Genomic DNA, 20,727 nt, shown 5'->3' with positions numbered 1-20,727 from the left:
TTGGTCCATCATATAACTCCAATTGTGAGTTGTTATCAATAACCGAAGATTGAAGATATGATTGTTGTTGTAGTTGAGATAAAGATTCAGCAGCTGCAAGTCTTTCATCACAATCATCTTCCATTTCGAAAAAAAAAAAATCCACTCAAAAATATTTTTTCCCTCCTTCACTCTCAACTAACCCACACAAAATTCAAATAAAAATAAATACACACTAATTTATCCCCCAAATACTTAATATTTTACTAATTATAATGATCAGGGATCAAATGTTGATTACCAGCTTCCCTGTTTTCATCCATTTTCCTAGCATAACGTTGAAACTCAGGTCTAACTTTAGTAATCTTCGAACCTGAAATGTTTAAATCTGATATATTTCATCTCCAGTTCATCCGTATGAGAAACTCAAGTCTAACTCTAGTAATCTTTGAACCCGGGATGTTCATACCTGATATATTTCTTATTCAGTTCATTCAAACGAGAAACTTAGGTCTAACTCTGGTAATCATTGAACCTGCTATATTCAAATGTGATATATTTCATCTTCAGTTCATCCGAACGAGAAACTTAGGTATAACTCTATTAATATTTCAACCCGGGATGTTCAAATTTGATATATTTCAACCTGAGGCAGTCTGAGATTTGGTTGACGCGATTGAGTCTCTCTTAAGTCAACTCGAACATGTTCGATTTCTTTAGAATTTCATCGGTTTCTCTAGTTATCATTTATTTTAACCAAGTATCAATAAACCTTAGTACATTCCTTCCGTTATTTACCAAAGTTGTCTAATATCGCTCAACCTCACTCGATTTCTCCTAGATTACATGGTTTTATATGGTTACATACTAATTCAGACCGGATTTTCATCGGCTTCACCTAATTTTTCTTATTATCTTTTAATTTTACCCATCGTTGCTCGGCTTCACTTAATTTCTCCCAGATTCGATCGATTTCTCATGTATTCTAAGTTTTAAGAACCGGGGTTCTTGAACTCGACAACTTTTTCCATCTTCCTTTGTGAAATTAGGCATTAGGATATGATAAAAGATAAACCAAGACAAAAAAAATTAGTCCAAACATTAATAGTGTAATCTAAAAATTAGCCCAAATTACAAAAGATTAATTTGGCCAATGGAAAACCAAAGATTTGCAAAATACCAAAAGCACAAGGATCAGTTCCTTATCCAACGGTGGTGCCAAATTGCCGCCCAAAACATCTTGTGTGGAAAATTGGGAGGGAATTTTTGGCGCGTTAGTTTGAATCTGCCGCCCAAAATAATTTTGGTTGAAATCTAGATTCTGATAGAAACTTTAAAATTGAAATATCAATCCGAAACCCTCAAACTCTCTCCACTCTCGTTTTGAAACCTAACTCTTTAGAACTGAATTCCTCGAATTTCACATCTTCGATTTCTCACCTTTCTTTCTCTGTCTCAATTAGTCTATAAAATTCTCCTTCTTCCCTAGCCCTTTTCTTCGAATTAAAGAAAAATTGATGATTTTCTGTGAAGTGGGTTTCATTTTTCTGTAATTAGGGTTGATATATTTGAACTGAGTGTTGGTGTAATAGGGGAAATCCGAGATATTTGAAGTGGGTTTTGTTAATACAGGTAAAACTTTGTTTGTAATTTGTTTGATAAAATTACTATGAGAATTTTCTCTGAGATTTGGTTAGTTGATTTTTGTTTCAGATAGAAATTGGATTTTTACTGAGATTGTTTGAAAGGGAATCGGAAGATGAACTGGAGAAATTTAGTCACCACTACTGAAAGATCACTTTTCAGATCAATAACTTTCTCGGAGAGAAAAAGGTATAATCACTTTCTTTGTTGAAGTTTGTATTGTAATTGGATCGATTTCAGTTTTTTTTTATTTGATCGTGGGTATATTTTTTATGTTATGGTTCAAGCCTTCAAGGGCTAGAAGTGTTACTGAGTGGGAAAGAAATGTTATAAGAAGCATGCTGACCTTCACCTCACGGAGATTCAAGGTTGTTCGTTTATTTAGCTGTTCAACCGATGGTTTGTTTAGCTCTTAGACCTGTTTGTATCTTTTTCTATTAGATGTTTCTTCGAATTTTTTTTTTGCTGTTCTTAGAGATATTATTGAATTAAGGAACAAAATTTTATTTTCTATAAAGAGGGATGCCATAGGGTTGAGTTTTTAGAATTGCCTGTTCATGTAAATGGAGGTAAAATTTTGGTCTATTGAAGGGTCTTGATATTTGGGTTATGCAAAATTTTCGTTTTTTCTCTAGAGTGATACATTTTGGCAATATGGTGTTGATGTTAGTGTTTTAAATTGGGGAAACTTGAGATTGTCAGACCAGCCCCATCTAAATGAGCAATTGAAATATATTTTCCAATCTATTCATGTTCAATTTTTTCATATGCTGAAGGCAAAGAAATTGAGAGTAGAAGATGCTCTTCATGCAACAAAGGTAATTCTTATCGCCCATATGTGAGGTTGTGAGTTTCGCGTCTGAAGGTGTTAGTAACTTTGTCGTAAACTGTTCGTGATAAGTGGATTCTAGTCTAGAAGTAAAGTAACAAAACATAGATCACTGAAGAAATAATCTTAGGTTCTATAGTTTGTTCATACTAACCAGTGACGAGTATTATGTTGTGTTTATAAATTAAGCTGTTTGTCATTAATGTTTATTCACTTTCTCCATATGTATGCAGGTCAAATCTTTGCTTGACGATGCTAAGGCTGGTTCTCCTGAGTCCCCACATTTATCAACTGCTTATTCGGGCCATTTGTTGCCTTCGATGCCCATGTAAAATCCTATCTACTCCCTGGTATATACTTTTTATCTCGGTATGTTATCTACTTCTATTGCTAGGTTGCCGACTGATGAAATGTCAATGTAAAATCCTGTGTTATATAATACAAGTATACAGCACATAAATGTCCTTTTATATGTGCTTCTGAGTATACAATTGAATTGTACAAATTCTTAAATAGGAATATAAATTTGTCTTTCATTTGTAATATTACTATGTAAGCTGATGTGACTTGTGACATTAGAAGCAATAGCCATAATAATCTTACACCTATCTTGGTATTTACTTGGCAATTCCTCTAAAAAAAATTCTCATAGTTTGTCCATCATGAGTATTCACAGTTTTCTTATAATTTTGCAGATAAAAGGTCCTTCGTTTCAGAGTTTACAAACAAGAGTGCAGCACCTGAAAAAGAAAGCAAACCATCAAAGAAGTAAGTCATGCATATCTCTTTTAACTTTGCATAATGATTATTTGGTTAGTTATTCAGGAGTGGCGACTAACGAGGAACTCATACGAACATGTGTAATTTCAGTTTAGAGTAAATGCTCATACTGATTCTTTTTTGAAATGCAACCTATTTACCAAGACATAGGATTCAATCATAAGTGCTCTGTATTCATCTAGTTGTCATAAACCATGAATCTAATGTAGGGTCTTTACAAATGTTTGAAGATTGGTTCCGCTAGATCACTTCTGCAGACCGACATTTCTTATTTTTTTCTTTCTTGTGGCAAAATCTGTGTCCTTCTCAGCACCTTGCTTCTCACTAGTATAAGAACATACCCATTTAATGAAGCTTTCTCTAGTCACCATCTTGCATAATCTGTATATACTCACAAGGCATAACTAGTATTACTTTCTGCTTAAAGGTCCAGACCTGAATCAGAAGTAATTCAATTTTAGCGGGAGCTTCAAAAAATCCTTGGACCAACTTGAGGTGTGTCACTCTCCCCTAGTTCATATGCCTGCTTCTGTTATCTGTTGTGTTTTCATATTTTAGCTTGATGTATGCGTAATAACACTTGTCATTCTGTTTTGCATTAAGATGAGCAGTTTCAAACGGAGATGCTATTACGAGCTGAAGAAATGCACGGCAGCTACAAAAAGCTGTTGGAGGAGCAGAAGAAAGAGGGAGAAGCATTAATGCTTGCAAGCAAGTCATTATCTACACAAATCTGGCAGTCACTACTGGTCTCTCATCTCATCTACACTACTAGATTTGGCTCGGGAATCAGGATCAGTTGAATGATATTATAAATGGCTTGTGCTGGTGCGAATTTTGAGTTTTGCTTGTGTTTTTTGTGATTTTGAACTTTGAGTGTCGATTGAATTCAACTGTAAGTTGGATTGAGTGTAACTTGACAACAAACAACATTGTTTACGGGAGAATTTAAATTACAATAGGATTAAATCCGTTGTTTTTGTCGAACCCTGATTAATAAACTACCTAACCAATGGGCTAAGCTAGCTACATGCTCGTGCTCTCTTCTGATTTAGTGATTCTAAACTTGGTTGCTGAGACAGGTTTGACCGACCAAGATTTATTTTGTATGCTGGTTTGTGGTTGCTTGAAGTAGATAGCTATTAACCTACTATGGCACTCGCTATACAAGACTTGGAAAAAGTACTGGAACAACCAAAAACATTATGAGAAATTTGTTGTTTGGTCCACTAAACCCGATCCGGGTTAATCTGTAATCCAGTGGGAGAATATTTTTAACCCTTGGTCCAAAAACATGGAAATGACTAGCATACACATCATCCAAAAACGTGTGAACCAAAAATACGATATCTTTTTCGTCTCTGTATTGTGAGTTCTCCTGTATTGTTTTTCTTCTCTCTTAACTTTCTTTCTCTCTAACCTAAAACATCATCTGCTATTAATACTTTCCCTATCGATTCATATCTGATTAAGGTACAAAGTAAGATTTTAGGGTTTCCGACGTGATTGATCGATCTCACCGTTTTTATGCTTTTATATTTCATTGTTTTTCAAATCTAGGTCGTTAGCCATTAATATTTTTCCTATCGATTCATATATGATTAAGGTACGCAATAATATTTAAGGGTTTTCCAGGTGATTGATCGATATCATTGTTTTTATGCTTTTATGTTTCAACTTTTATCAAATCTAGGGTTTCAGTGATGCAATATTGGGGATTTTTGATAACTTAGTTAAAATTTGAATACTTGCTGCATGATTGTGTTTCGACAACAGTTTAACTAATTTTTTCAAATTAGTTAAACTTCCACTGGATTATTGTATTTTGGCTCATAACTGTTTAATACTTGTTGTAGTTAATGAAGATTATTTGATGATGCAGTTGAAGTCTCTACCAGATTCAACTGGGAGTTGCTTCTTATCGGAAGAATTACAAGTAAATTGTTCAAAACAAATCCTTCTCTGATTCTTCAGTTTTAAGTCATTCATTTTACATTTCTAGTTTTCTGTTCTGAGGACATGTCAATATGTACTGCATACAAATCCCTAATTTATGTTTGATTATGATTCTGCTATGCATATCTATATGTATATGTAGGGAAAAAGTGATATGTTAAGCAGTACATGTCAATATGTATTGTATACAAACCGCTAATTTATGCTCGAATATGATCATATGTACATATCATTACGTGTTGTACGAACCCATACTTTATGCTTGAATAGATCCTGCAATACCTATCGCTATGTACATAAGAAAAAAGTGATTCACCAACGCAATACAAATCAATATATACTGTATATAAAACCCTAGTTTGTTTGAATATGACCCTGCAGTACATATGCGTATGTAAGTAGGGAAAAAGTGGTTTTTTATGCACTACATGTCAATATGTAAACCCCTGGTTTGTACTTGAATGTGATTCTATAGCTGTGTTTTAGGTAAAAGGAGATTCGTTGATCCAGTACATATCATTATATACTGTATGAACCCCTAGTTTATGCTTGAATATGTACATATGAATAATCCCTAGTTTATGTTTGAGTATGATCCTGCAGTATATTTCTGTATGTGTTTAAGGGAAAAGTGATATGGTTATGAAGTAAATGTCAATATGTATTGTATACAAATTGATTCTACCATACGAATCAAATTGAGTTTAAAGCCAAGTCAAACAAGGGATGGAGCCTGCTAACAGTAACTTGCTTTTAAGTTTGGGAAACTACAATTCTCCTTATTCATTAAATCTAATATTTACAAACTTTTTTCTTAAGTACAATGTTGCGACATTTCTATGATAAGCTTTTTGACACATCCAGTATTTTCTAGTAAACCATTATTTTTTTGATATACCTTTATGTTCTTTTGAAGTGCAAGATGGGTTCTCTTCTCCGTCTTCCTCATTTTCTGTCTTTGATATTTCAGGAAGTTCGAGGGCAGTTCGGAGGATTAATCTATACGGGGATGAGTTGCTTTATGCGAGGATGTAAGATAAAGCTTTATCCCTTGTTTAGCAGCAAAATGTGGTGCAATACTTCCTTGGCACTCTTTTTTCTGGAAAGGCAAGTTCAGGCTCTTAACTTAGATTCACATGTACTTAATGCACAAAGATGGAGCCATGATGTTCGTGGATGTTGTTGTAGGTAAACTATTGATACATGATGTTCATGGATGTTGTTGTAGGTTTATTCTGCGTATTCTTCTCAACGCAAAATGCCGAAAAAACTGCAACTTTTACTCAGAACTTTTTTATTACAAAAGGTTATGTAAAAAATACCAATTTTCTCCGGTACTTATAATTCTGCTACATACTAATCATATGCATTAACCTAATATAAAAATACTATGAAAAAGTATAAATCCTTATCTACTGGTAGTACATATCTTCCTGTAGTGTAAAGCCTGGCACGCAAAAGAAAATTCTGCCAAAAATATAACTTAGCCGTCTTTAGTACGTATTGATATGTGACGGTGATAACCCAGTACATATCGATATGTATTGGGTATCAGACGCTTCAAATTGATGTGTGATGAGATAATCCTCCCGTCTTTCAGGCTTGATGCCTGCAAATTTTCCAACTTTTGTAGTTGATCTTTATAGCCACAGACTCTGTGAGTCTTCCACTGTTACAAATAGATCGTGTATTTCTCTGAAACATAACAGGAGTTCCACGGGCATATGACGACGAAACGGCTTCCACAACCATTTCACATGTTATGGCCACAGGTCGCAAAATTCTTTGTTCTTACAAACACCACCATTCCTACCACCCCCACTTGGATATATTCAAAACATTCAGATGCAAAGAAAAAACATATCTAACTAAATTAACCAGGTAACCTAAAGAATACTGCCTGCTTATTTGTTACTTTCCATTGGGTGATTATTTAATGGTGTCTGCAATCAATTTAAACCCCAGAAAAATTTAAAATCAAAACAGAAAACCGCAATATGTATACACATGTGCTAAATATACTGTAATGTACTGAATAAAACTTAGTAGATATCAATATGTAATGAGGGAGAAGTAGTAGATATCAATATGTAGTGATTGAAAACCTAGTCGATACCTATATATACTGAGTGAAAACCTAGTAGATATCAATATATACTGAATGAAAATCTAGTAGATGTCTATATGCACTCAATGAAACCTAGTATATTTTTATTGTCATGTGTAGAATTAATCACAGTTTCTGCAAAGAATGATAAGAATATCATTCCCTATTCCTCCGAGCTTTGAGGGATGGAAATTTAAAGTGTTATCTTACCGGATACTGGTCAGACCAAGTAACTTAATACCCTTGCGACAAACTTGTAATACTCTTTGGTTACCCAAGTACTCAATGGCATTGAACCTATGACAGTAAGTAAGACCATACAGAACTGGAATCTTCGCGAGGAATGCTCTACAGCAAGAATCACGGAAACATATCCAATCTCTGAAAATATAAAAAAAAAACATGAAACATTAGCAGCTATAGTATTAAGCAAGTACACTATTTCTGGTAGATATTGATATGTACTGAGCAAAGCTAGTTGATATTACTCGGTACATATTTATGGGACATACAAATTAACTAAGTTGAGGGCACACTAATGTTGCTGAAAGATTACCCGAAATACCAAAAGTTGGTTTCCTGCTGAGTTGAGGGCACTAAATAGATCTTCTTCCTATCATATGTCAACTTCCCCAAGTTGTACCTCTTGCTGGCCCTCGGGTTTTCTTTGAAGTAGTACATATTGTTATGTAGAAAGTAAGAACCCAATACATATTGTTATATAAAGAGAAATAACCCAGTACATACTGATATGTACAAAGTCAAAACACAATACATACTGATATGTACTGGGTGAAAGCCTATTATATATATAATTGATATGTACCCCGTGAAAACTTTGTAGATATCACATTTGAAAACTACATACAATTGAAGTACACCATAAATCAAAGACATTTTACAATTGAAGTACACCATAAATCAAAGACATTTTAGAGTTGGACTTCAGGAATTTAAGTAGTAGCTAGCATTAGGGGGTAGGAAATTACATGCAATGGATTTTTTTTTCTCAGCCACAACAGTCACAGGTAGTATGCCCACCTCTCCTTGTTGAATAGTTTCACCGACACAAACAACCACTTTCAATTTTCTAGAGTGTGTATATGTAACTTTCTCTCCGACGAACGACACAACCATATTTCAAAACAACAAAAGAACAACCTGCAAAAACAACAAAAGAACCAAATTATAATTGCTTTTCATCACAAAAACAAACACATATGTGGCAACCACTACAGATGCAGAACATACATATTAATTTCAGTACATCATACTGTTGAATAATATACACCATCATATCAAACCTACGTAAAAAAAAAGGCCTAATTTCATTTTCACATTTTGAACCTTTGATGTGTAAATTAAAGCATCTAAGCAAAATCAAAATTTGAGTATAAACCATCGTTTGATGAGATATTAGGAATCAAACTACTTACGGGCAAAGAAAGTATCATATTCTTAGCATCTTGAATCCAAAATCTCCATACGTGCAGCCAATTCAAACGGTGCTAAAACACAAAATCATTTGATTTCCGTCTTTTCACTAACCCATTCAATTCCTCCTCCCAAAAATCCCCAAATCTGAAAATAAAATATAATCGAACACCAGATAATTGATCAAATTTTACATTAAAACGATGAGAAAGTTAAACTGATCACAAATCTCCACTCTAGTTTCGAATAAAATAAATGAGTCGAAAATTATAAACCCTAAAATGAAATTTCCAGAACTGTTTTTCATTGAAACAAGGATACACCTAGATGTTTCATACCAATATTAGAGAGATAAGAGGAAGGATTAGCTTTTTCAACGATGATGGTGATGCCGATGAGATTTCCATGTTTCTCCTGAGGCAATTTCTTCTGATCTCATACCCAGAGACCCTCTTCAATATTGAGAGACGATAAACATAATCTGATCTGCTATTATCCCAAGGAGGGGTAGTTCTGCCTTGTAGAAAATGCGGTTTATATTATTCGCACGTGTAATGGATCAGGGATTAATATTTTTGGTCCAAAATCATGAATTTGGACTAGCGGTTAAATTAGTTTTATGGGTGGACTAGTCATTAAACGGATACTCAAGTTTAGGATTAACCAGTAATTCCTAGAAACATTATTTGGTAGCTAAGAAATGATTCATCATCTATGGTCACCGATGCCCAAATCTATCATCACCCTCTTCAGCATCAGAATCACATCATCATAATGAACCAGTGTTCTTTTTTTAATCCAAAACCCGTTACCGGAAACAACCATTATCCAGTTAATTAGGATGAGACTGACAATTGTCATCACTTCATATGCATGCCGCTATCAACATATAAAAATGTTTGTGGTACGTACGAGTCGTGGTTGGTTCTTTGGACTAATACCAACTGAACACGGCTTTGTTCAGTGTCAGACCTGACCTGACCCTACAGTCTCACTTTAAATTAAATAATTTGTCTGGCCTCCGAACTATTGTGGCATTTTAATTTCCTTGTACTTTAAAAGAGATAAGTGCTAACGTGGAAGAAATAATTTGGAATAAGGACAGACTCACATTACAGAGTGGGGTTCGGTTAATTTTGGATTAGCAGAAGCTGGTTGTTTTGGCTTATTAATATTAGCAATGTGAAATCTTTGTCCGGAGAACAGAGTGAGGTGACTGGAGATAATTATCTGATCTGATTAGCAAGGAATTTTTAACGTGATAAAACTATCTAATCTTTCTTAAGAACCAAGTCAAAAATGATTAAGGGGACATAAGTTCTGAAATTTTGAGTGGGTTCATGCGTCTGAGCTAGCTAGGCGGTTCAGAGCAGCTGCGTCCTGACTAGGTAGGAATAAAGTTTAGTTGAGAAATTTCCAAGAAACTTGGGTGGGTTGGTGAGTACGGAGATGTTGCATTTAATAATGTGCTCAGTTAGGTAAATATATATAGGACTTTATGTCATAGCCAGCAGATGCATGTTATTTGACTCATTTCAAACCCTTATCATCTGGATTCTTTCCTCTCCCAGTAGTGAATGAAACTCTTGGACATCAGCCTAGTTTTTTGTTTTTCTCTTCTTAGTCCACAGCTCATACTTATAAAACCCTAACAATAGCCTTACCTTCATAGCATTTACTCTCTTATTCGTCTGTAGATCTATGGCAAGTTCCATTTTGCTTCGATTGAGATCTTCTTCTCTGAATCTAGCTACGCGTGTAAGTAGATTTTCCTCTTTGAATGGTTGGGTTATTTGATTTGTTAGCTGTGTATGATACTGGAGAGATTTGGTTTGCTGTGATTTGATTCTGGGGGTACAGTTAGAATCTGGATTTGGTGGTTAGTGATGCTATCAGATGCAGTTGTAGTGATGGAACACATGATTGGGTTTTTGATTTTTCATCAAGGAAAAAACAAATAGTGAAGCTTCATTTCATTGTTGGTTGTTTCTACTTCTTGTTATTCATGATAATCACGTGATACTAATTTTCCTTCAATTTGAAGCTGCCTGCAACTGGCTCAACAGCCTTGATTCGGAAATTGGGGAATGTAGCTAGATTATTAAGGTTTGTGCTCTATATATTTGGTTTTTTGTGATGAAAAATTGGTTTCCTGTTGTCAATATATAGCTTCTTTTGCTAGTACTAAGTGTTATATGCTTATGCGCAGCACAAAATCTGATGGTGATGATGGTGTTGGTATTGAATGTACTCATCCTGGAAATACCGACTCAACCGTAGGGGAAGTAAGTTTTAGATCTTCAATCCTGTGTTGTTGATTTTTTTTCCTTTAGGGGAGGTTTCCTTTGTGTTTGACTAATAGTCTCTGGTGTTCTGTACAGAGCGTTAATGAAGATCATGTGGGTGCACGAAACAGGCCTTCCGCTGCCACAATTAAATCTGGACTTCCTGTTATTAGTTCTGATATGGAGGAGCTATATGAGTATCCTATTATTAGTGCTAATGAAAACAGAAATGTCACAGTAAAAGTAAGAAAATAAATCAATTTATTTGATTTTAGTTCATAGGTGTTTTTTTTAGTAACTTAATTATGTAGAAACTGATCTGCTTTCACTGTGCAGCTGCCTGCACCAGCAAGGAGTAAATCGACAAGGTTAATGTGGTTCCTCTGTTTATATGTGATTGAATTTATTCCTTGCTGTCCAATGTTTCTTCTAGTTACAAAATGTTATGTTTCTTGGCAGCTTGATGCACATCGGCGATTTCATCGGTATTGATCTTGGAACCAGCTACTCATGTGTATCAGTGCTGGAAGAAAATGTACATCCAGATCTCTATCCTTTATCTCCTTGCATTGTTTTTCTAGTGTATGACTAATGGTTGCAAGGGTATGTACAGATTCCTATGGTTCTAAAAAATTCTGACAGAACAAAGACCACACCTACCGTTGTTGCCTTCAGCCCAACAGGAGAATTGCTCGTGGGGGTTCCAGCAAAGGATCAGGCACTGACTAACGCAACAAAAGCAATCTCTGGCGTAAAAGCGTATCATTGGTAGACGCTACAATGACCCACTTACACAGAAAGAGATGAAGATGGTCCCCTACCAGATTGTTCAGTCTCTAAGTGGTGATGCTTGGGTGGAGGCCAATGGCCAGACTTACTCTCCCAGCAAAATTGCTGGTTTTGTACTTGCTAAGATGAAGAAAATCGCTGAAGACTATCTTGGAAGGCCTGTCTCCGGAGCTGTGATTTCAGTTCCTTCTTACTTCAACGATGCACAGAGAAAAGCTACAAAGGTTGCTGGAAGGTTCGCTGGTTTCGATGTCCTCAGGATCATCAATGAGACAACTGCAGCTGCTCTTTCTTACGGGCTTAACAATAAGGAGGGATGCATAGCAGTGTTTCATCTTGGTGGTGGAACCTTCAATGTTTCGATCCTTCATATTTCCAAAGATGTTTTTGTGGTAAACATGTGATTTCTGCTCATTCCTTTGCATTTATTAACTGTCTTTGCTATGCTCATTCCTTTGAATTTTATTAACTGGTTTTGCTCTACACACAGGTAAAAGCTACAAATGGAGATACATCATTGGGGGGAGAAGACTTTGACAATACCCTGTTAGAGTACTTAGTCAGTGAGTTCAAAAGAATGGAGTCTGTTGATCTTTCCAAGGATATAAATGCTCTTTGGAGACTTAGAGATGCAGCTGAAAAAGCTAAGATTGAACTGTCATCTACTGACGAGACTCGGATAAACTTGCCTTTCATCACAGCTGATGCTGCAGGAGCCAAGCACTTGAGCATTACAATCACCAGGTCAAAGCTTGAGGAGCTTGTGAATGATCTGGTTGAAAGAACCAAGAACGCTTGCACGAGCTGTTTAAAGGATGCTGGTCTGTCTGCAAAAGACATTGATGAGGTGCTTCTTCTAGGAGGCATGACACAGTTGCCTAAAATCAGAAAAACAGTTACTGAGATCTTTGGCAAAACCCCGACTGAAGCGTTGAATCCCGATGAAGTTGTTGCTATGGGTGCTGCAATCCAGGCCGGCATCTTACGTGGAGATCTGAACCATTTGAAGGTGTATGATATTACTCCAAGATCACTTAGTATGGAGACATATGGTGGCATCATTACTAGGCTAATAGAAAGACACACAACCCTTGCCAAGGAAATAGCAAAGGTTAGTGCCACAGTCAAATTCTGTTCTCTTATCTTCTTAGGCTTGCTTATTTCTCATGCTGTTACGCTTTGTCTACATACTTGTGTTATCTGGAACTTTCCCATTTGTTATACTGAATACCATATGTGCACCTTGTCTACTTTGGGTGCAGTCTTTTTCAACAGCTTATGACAATCAGACTGAAGCTGTTCTACGTGTTTGCCAAAGTGAAAATGAGGTGCCCAACGACAACATGAAGCGTCAAGACTTTATACTGATGGGTATCCCACATGGAAGTAGAGGCGTGCCCATGATAATAGTGACTTTGAAATTTGATGCTGATGGGATAATGAATGTTTCCGCCAAAAACATGCAATATGGTAGAGGGCAAGTCCTGAGCATCATATCATCTGAAAGTCTTTGCGATAGTGAGCAGTTGCTGATTAGAGAGGAGGAACTACATGTTGAATATGAGAGTCAATTCAAGAGGCAGGAAGGAGTTCTTCTGCCGCCTCCAGTAGATTGGGATGCTCAAGGATTTGTGAGTCCGGTTATCGACCAGCTTAGTTTTGGCACATGCTGGGCAATTGCTGCAGTAGCTTCAACAGAGAGTGCTTATGGGATTAAAAGAGGGCATTTAATTGAATTGTCCATCCAGCAGTTAATTGATTGTGCCGACATAGATGGATTTGAAGGAGGGCACGAATATTTTGCATTCAGGTTCATGAAATTGCATGGCCTGTGTGCTGCAAAATATTATCCTTATACAGGATATTCTCAGCAGGGCTGTGATATCACGAAATCACAGTTGCCTCTTGTAAAGATTGACGGATTCCAAACAGTCCCATTGAAGGCCCTGGATATCATCCATGCACTGACCAACCAGCCTTTATATGCTGTTTTCACTGAAGAGTTCGCCTCACACCCAGATTATGAAGAGTACGATGGAGGTCTTTACGGAGGAGGTGACAAAAACAAAGAATTACCTGATGATATTTGTTTCCATTCTGTATGTATCATCGGCTGGGGATACGATCACATTGAACAGCATTATTTCTTGAAGATAAAAGACTCAAAGGGAACTGAATGGGGTGACGAAGGGTTCCTATTTTTGAAAATTCAAATTACCCAAGACTTGAGTGACATTTTTGCTTATGTTTGTTATCCAGTATTGAACAACTAGCTAGGAAAAGTGTTTTAAATTTCTATTGAAAGAGTTGGTTGTTTGAACTGTTTTTTGAACTTGAACTGCTTTATATAGAGCAGAAAATTGAAGTCAGAAGAATCAAAAATCAGAAGTTCAAAGAGTTAATAACCTTAATTTTGTTTGTGCCTCTTGTATATTTGAAGACCAATTTACAGTGGTTAATAATGTGCGTAGTAAAACCAAGTCCTCTATTATGCAATTTAGGTATCAGTATAGGTTCTTCGAGTGTTAGTACTTTATGAAAGCATACAGTTGTTACTTACTTGCCTCTAGGAAAAAAAAAAATCTTGCTTTGCTCCTCTATATGATTGAACTTCGTGAAGGGAACACCGTATGGACCCCTCCGTGCCATTAGGATTCTGTGCAACATCTGGGCAGAACTGCTCGGCCCCTTCTACAAACTAAAAAAACACCGAACATTTACACCATCCCTGGTTGATACATCTACATGGATAGAGATCACCTAAAGAAATGAAAACAAAGGTAAGCATGTTGTAAAATACTTCGCCGTTGATGCCGAACAAACATAAGTTTAACTGTCTACTTTGACCGAGTATAGCTGGGTTAGTATCCCTTGCACAAAGACTCAACTTATGTGCCATCTGTGGGAGTCGAACCCACAACTACATGGCTGAAGGCCATGTGCTCTACCAGTTGAGCTAAGATCAAGCAAGAACTTATCTCAAAGAATCGTACTTACAGGAGGACTTAAGCATAAGGTATTCAGCAGTCTCACCGGCTGCTTTTTGCCCACCATGAAAAAAGAAAGACCAAACGGAATCATAAGAAAGCTTAGATGGACTGATGCAAGGGGCTATATGGAAGTTGAAAAACTTCTGTACTTGACAGAAGGACTTTAGCTGGTTGAAAGAAAGCGTCTGGCATTTGGCAGCCTGTTGGGTAAGATCAAAAGATTCCGAATACAGGAAAACGTTACTGTCCCATGAACACAAAAGGGAAAGAAAGAAACAGAATCATGTTCCTCGCAGAATTCACTGTAAATACGTATCCACGGTCAAGCATTGCTGAAAGGTTCAGGCCTTGAGAAATAATTGTAAGACCACCATCTCTACTGTTATAGGGGGCATGATTCGTTTCCGCACTGTTCAGGTTCAGCCTGCTGATCCTGCATAATCAGATCACCCGTTGGAAGGAAAACAAAAGTAGTAAAAAATCAGGCACATGGACAAATAAGTGCATGACCAATGTGGTTGAGGGAAATATCTTTTATTTGAACAGTAGAAACCAAGTTTAAAAGCTTGACCAACCTCCGTAGCATCAAAAGAAGCATATACATCCTCACATTCAATAGGCCTGACAGGAACTTAACTCCTATTAAACCACTGGTCATCCTTGATTTCATTAATTTGAAGGCGCTACAAAGATTCAAAGAGAGATCTTATCAATCAAGAATATAACAGAACCCTGAACACTTTTGGTGCACAACTGTGTTTCGCAACTTTGGGTATAACTGTGTTCCGCATGAAATTTTCCTAGAGGAATGGTGAATCATGGCATAATGAGTTCAAATAACAAGTGAGACATCATACAGCTCAACGGTTAAACTTACAGTTGGAGGATTTGGATCCAGTATCCCATATAAGAAGGACTTTGCGTCAAAAGGAAACCAAAACGGATAGAAAAACTCTGCCTTCCCAATCTATGGGAATAAAAAAATATGCTTTCAGCTAGTTGTGGTCGGACCAAGTATGAGCTCAGAAAAGGGAGTAAGACTGCAAAACATAAGCTGGTTTCAAAGTGAGGAGATATCACCTTATTGTACAAGGTGGTAAGATCAAGCTGAGATAGCCTGCCAACAAAAACCATAAAGAATGCCCGCAAGACCAGACATCTGCTACAGAACCAATGTTGACTCTTATGTCTGAGTACCTAGTTTGGAAGATGCAAAATCCGAAATCATAAGGTTTTCAGGCTGGATATGACAATTATAAATACCTCATGCGACGGTAAATGGACCACAGGCTTCCGAATGCCAGATATGAAACACCTTCAAATCTCAATGGTAGACCCCTTAATGCTGGAAATATCTCCTAGCTTCTTTCTCACTCAGTGACCCTCAATGAACCTGCACAAGTACATGTAGTATAGCATGACAAATACTTAAAATTCTCTATTTCAGATGTAGCATGCTCTCAATTAACTTCTGGAAAAATTTGAATAAGTAATCTTACAATCTTATCCAACAATTCACCACATGTTATGAACTTTGATATATCTTTGCACGAATCTGACATGCTGGCGAACAAATGTCTAACTTCATCTCTGACAAAAGCAATCTAAACACTTGAATACACCAACTCTCTGAAGCGTGTATCTACCATATACAAAGCCTAGGTAGGAGCACTAATTCGATGGCACACATGAGATTTTAGGGGGTTCTCATAAATGTATCAGAGTTCAGAAGTAAACACAATCTAAGCATACAAATATCAACTTAAATATTACTCAAATTGATGGGGAAAAACATTTAAATTCTGAATTTTGGAATCATGGTATCGATCACAGACACAAACTAACCAAACCCTATGTTCCTTGACTGAAAACATTTAAGAATTAGGGGTTTTAAGTAAAAGGAGGGATTTTTATAACAGAAAAATAAAAAAGTAAAAAAATCAGCAGTAGTGATATAATTGAATACCTGATCAACCAATGTTATGTCTGATGAGAGTAGAACGATTCGTTAAGATACTTTCCCACTTTCTCCACCACATTCAATCAAATTCCACCTCTCTACACATGTCTGCTACTTACTTCTGTCGTTTGTTCTTCTTCCCGAAGCCGACCGATCAAAGTTGAAGAAATTCGATTACTGAGATTTGAGCGTCAGTTACTAGCAAGCTATTCAGAAAAGCTAGACTTTCATCTGATGAACAAACTCCGTTGGAAGCCTAGTTAGTAAGTTCGCGAATGATTCGCGAATCATTCGCGAATTTTTCCGTATCACGAATTTTACCGTTTGCAACTCCGAACCCAAGTCGCGTATTATGTGGCATTCCCGGATTATTCGCGAATCGTTCACGAATTTTACGTATCCCGAATGATACGTCCGCTTAATTCGCCATAAATTTTTTAGCTTTTACTTTTCAAAGACTCCACTTTTTGGGCTTTACTGCCTCCCGAACATACACGACCGAATATTAGACGTGTTGTAATTTTTATGAAACAAAAACGACTGAAGAGATTGGAAGGTGAAGGTGAGAGAGATCTCAAACTCACTAACCAAGCATCTAAACCACCATACGACGTCCTTTTGGATAACTAATGTTGTATATATTATTAATATCATCATATTGAGTTTATTTTTTCCTTAAATAACTCACACATAGCATAAAAATTGGTCTATGACCTTATAAATACAAATTATTTGTTATATATAGATACCGAATTTTCAGAGCCGAACTCACATTTATAAATCGAATTATACACGTACGTATGCCGTTCCGAATTGATGACGAATCACGTCCCGTTGACCGAATTTTGGACCGAATCTGGATTTTAAAAAACCGTATAATACTCGTACGTTTGCCGTTCCGTACGTTTGCCGAATCACGAATTGCTAACTAGGGTTGGAAGGTCCTATTTCTATGGGATTGGAGTCAAAGCTCTATCGCCATTTGTCACTTATTGGAATTACCTATATGTACTAGTTTAGTGATACTAGTTAGTGGCAGGTCCATCCATTAAAGCCCAATAATTAGAAGTCCATAATTAAAAGAAAACATAAAAATGGACCAAATTTTTTAAGCCCAGGTCCTGTACACGTGCGGGATCAGATATCCGAAATTTAAAAATACCACAAATAACCTTCCCTATTTAACAGGGATTATAAGCACGAGAAGAACACTAACCTTTCATATTCATTTTCTTCTTATTTTTCTTCTCACTGCTGCTGCGAATGGATTCTGAACAAATGCAAAAAAAAATCTTCAATCTTTCTCATTTCTATCAAATCAATGTTATTTTAGGGTTTCAAGATCGAATCATTGTTGTGTTTGATTACACTTTATATCTCCATATTTGATTTGTTGATTATTTTACTAGATCTTAATGAATAATCATATTTTTTGTTCATTTCGTTATTAGATTTACTTATACCACTTCCATTTTTTTGTAACTAGATGTGTTTCAGTTTTTTTTTTGTATATGAAGCAACAGTACGAATATCCCTTATAGATACCCAATTTATTAAGAAGATGATGATGCATCGTTATGATTTATGACGAGAAGATTTGTTTGTGTTTCCGGGTATGTTTTCTAATCATCTTCTTTGATTATTTTGTTCGTTTTTTCATTTGATTTGTTTTTCGATTATATTATGAAGATCAAATCTATTTTCATGATGCTATTATGTTTTTAGGTTTGATACAATTTGCTTTTGTGTACGAATTGACAGTACGTATACGACTGATTAGTATTTTTGATGGGGTTGTTGTAGTAAATAGGATTCGAACTCAAAGATTTGTGAAGATTAAATTTAAAGGTTTAATAAAATTATATACAAAAATATTAACAATGGGTGAGAGGTACTGGGACTAAGGATTTGGCTGAATTCACTACACAAGATTCATTCATATATTCTTTGACAAATAAAACTCAATAAAATTAACATAGACTCTGATTTTGCCAAGATAGATTCTTAAAACATTGATTGTAAGTCCTAAGCATGATGTATCAAAACAACTAAGCTAAGTATACATCATCAAATTAAATAACAACCAATTAATTCAAATCATATTTCAATTTTAGATTAATGCAAAAGTCATAAAAAAGAATAAAATAAAGTACCCCGAGGATGAAATTCAGCCTCCTCCGTCGTCCCAGTGTTGGGTTTTAGATCCTCATGATGAAAACACGCTCAAAATATATTTTTATAGCTCAAATGGTGTTTACAATGGAGAGAAAAGGAGAAAATGGTGTAAAATGTAATCTGCGACGCACAAAAAGCGTCACAGAATGAACGATAAAACACAAGTGCTGCTGATGTTTAGACTGCACTGCGACCCACGGCTGTGCGTCTTAGACACTGTTGATAAACCACTGTCCTTGCAAGTCTGTTCTTCGTGTTCTTGGTGTTCTTCATCATCAGCAGCAGCAGAAACAGAGTTTCATCAACTCTTGATTTCTGCTTCTCTGGACCTTCTCTCGACCCCAAACTCTCGACACCCTCTTCTATGAGTCCCCAGCACTCTATATATACTCCACAGGATCAAGAAGTCTCGCTATAACTCGAGATAATTCTCTCTTAACTCGGTTTGATGAAAAAATATTCTGGGAATATTTTCTTCCCTGATTTAGCTTCTCACGCGTAGATTTCCATCCTGGTCACTCTAGAAATGTTTACACACGACCCACAATGTTGCTAGAGCCCTCATGCATGAGCAGAACACGCTCAAATCTTCTCCAATCCCGTGTCCAACCCGTGTTTCCCTGTTTTGCATTCCTTGAACTATCCAGCTAATTCTGGCCAAATTTGATCGAACCAAAAGCCCAAAATGTGTTTGCTAGGACATATCACAACTTCCTACCAAAAATAAGCCATTGAATCGCCCTAGAACACGTTCAAAAATTCCAACAAAACATCTGGCAGTTGATAGTATTTTTTTCCCGCCAATTTTTGGTTTTTGAATTTGGGAAGAAAATGTCCTCCCCCATAACCAGAACTGGGGTGCGAATAGAAGCTGCCTTTGGGGTGATCTGGGGTGCCCCTTAGTAATTGAGGTGCCCCTTATCCAACGGTGAGAGTCCGAATAACACGTGTCCTCCGGGGCTTTTACCAACTTTTCGAGCCGAATTTTCCAAAAAATGTTTATTTTCCAAAGGTGCCTACAAACACATAAAACACCAAAATTAGTACAAACTCGAGTGCCACCAATGTATAGTATTGAGATCAAATTAAACACAAAAATGTGTCTATCAAATACCCCCAAACTTATTATTTGCTAGTCCTCGAGCAAAATTTATTTTTGAAAAGATAAAAAGACTACACTTAGCACGTGCAGCAGGCCGTTAAACCTCTAGGTGGCCCTAGTGGCAGAATGTTGTCTCCGGAGGGTTTACCAGAGGTGTACCCACAAAACCTATACTCCTAATTGGTCACAAGTATCCAAATAGCTATGAGGACATACATATTCTCAACCTATCTCCAAGTAAGTAGAATGCCAGAGAAATTAAAGGTGTCAGCTCTAAAGCTGACTGAAGAAAAGGGGAAACACATCCGCACCACTGCTAGATAAAGAGATATCTGCTACACAACTAGATAAACATTGTAAGATGCGTCCGCTGCTTTACAACTGGATAAGATTAGGAGAGAGATAAAAATGAGAGGGACATCTGCTACACAGCTGGACTAATTACGTGTGATGAGTTAAACCAGTGCTAGAAAGATCTTGTGCCAGATTGAAAGCAGACTAACAAAGCAACCAAAATGCATCTTTCTTCGACTCTCTCACAGTGCTCAGTAGAAATAACGTCTTCTTCGGTCTTCAACTGTTGATGATAAACTCTCGAACCTCATAGAACCTTGACAATTAACTCTTCTCTTCGATTTCTTGCTTGACTTATAAATTTCTTCTTCCCTATGGCCTTATTGAACAAAAATAACGTAAT

The 20,727-nt window shown here is 36.5% G+C and overlaps 2 long non-coding RNA genes and 1 pseudogene across 3 annotated transcripts; 2 read left to right on the top strand and 1 right to left on the bottom strand.

Annotated features, from left to right (window-relative positions):
- Positions 1-1,355: 1,355 nt before the first annotated feature.
- LOC113285384 lies at positions 1,356-4,228 on the top strand. Its single transcript, XR_003328626.1, has 6 exons — positions 1,356-1,611; positions 1,693-1,812; positions 2,686-2,780; positions 3,148-3,220; positions 3,660-3,727; positions 3,836-4,228. It is a non-coding gene; the product is annotated as an uncharacterized LOC113285384 (long non-coding RNA).
- Positions 4,229-10,433: 6,205 nt separating this feature from the next.
- LOC113286829 lies at positions 10,434-14,107 on the top strand (annotated as a pseudogene).
- A 289-nt stretch (positions 14,108-14,396) lies between these two features.
- LOC113286830 lies at positions 14,397-16,963 on the bottom strand. Of its 2 annotated transcripts, XR_003329532.1 has the most exons (7): positions 16,760-16,963; positions 16,057-16,186; positions 15,874-15,952; positions 15,671-15,760; positions 15,369-15,476; positions 14,801-15,226; positions 14,397-14,563 (listed from the first exon to the last, which is right to left on the bottom strand). It is a non-coding gene; the product is annotated as an uncharacterized LOC113286830 (long non-coding RNA). The 2 variants fall into 2 exon arrangements; XR_003329533.1 differs by lacking the exon at positions 14,397-14,563 and having other exon boundaries at positions 14,845-15,226; positions 15,874-15,955.
- Positions 16,964-20,727: the final 3,764 nt, after the last annotated feature.

Source organism: Papaver somniferum, chromosome 6, assembly GCF_003573695.1.
Source record: "Papaver somniferum cultivar HN1 chromosome 6, ASM357369v1, whole genome shotgun sequence".
NCBI lineage: Eukaryota > Viridiplantae > Streptophyta > Magnoliopsida > Ranunculales > Papaveraceae > Papaver > Papaver somniferum.
Note: the sequence above shows the minus strand (reverse complement) of the source record. Positions and strands in the feature narration are given on the sequence as shown.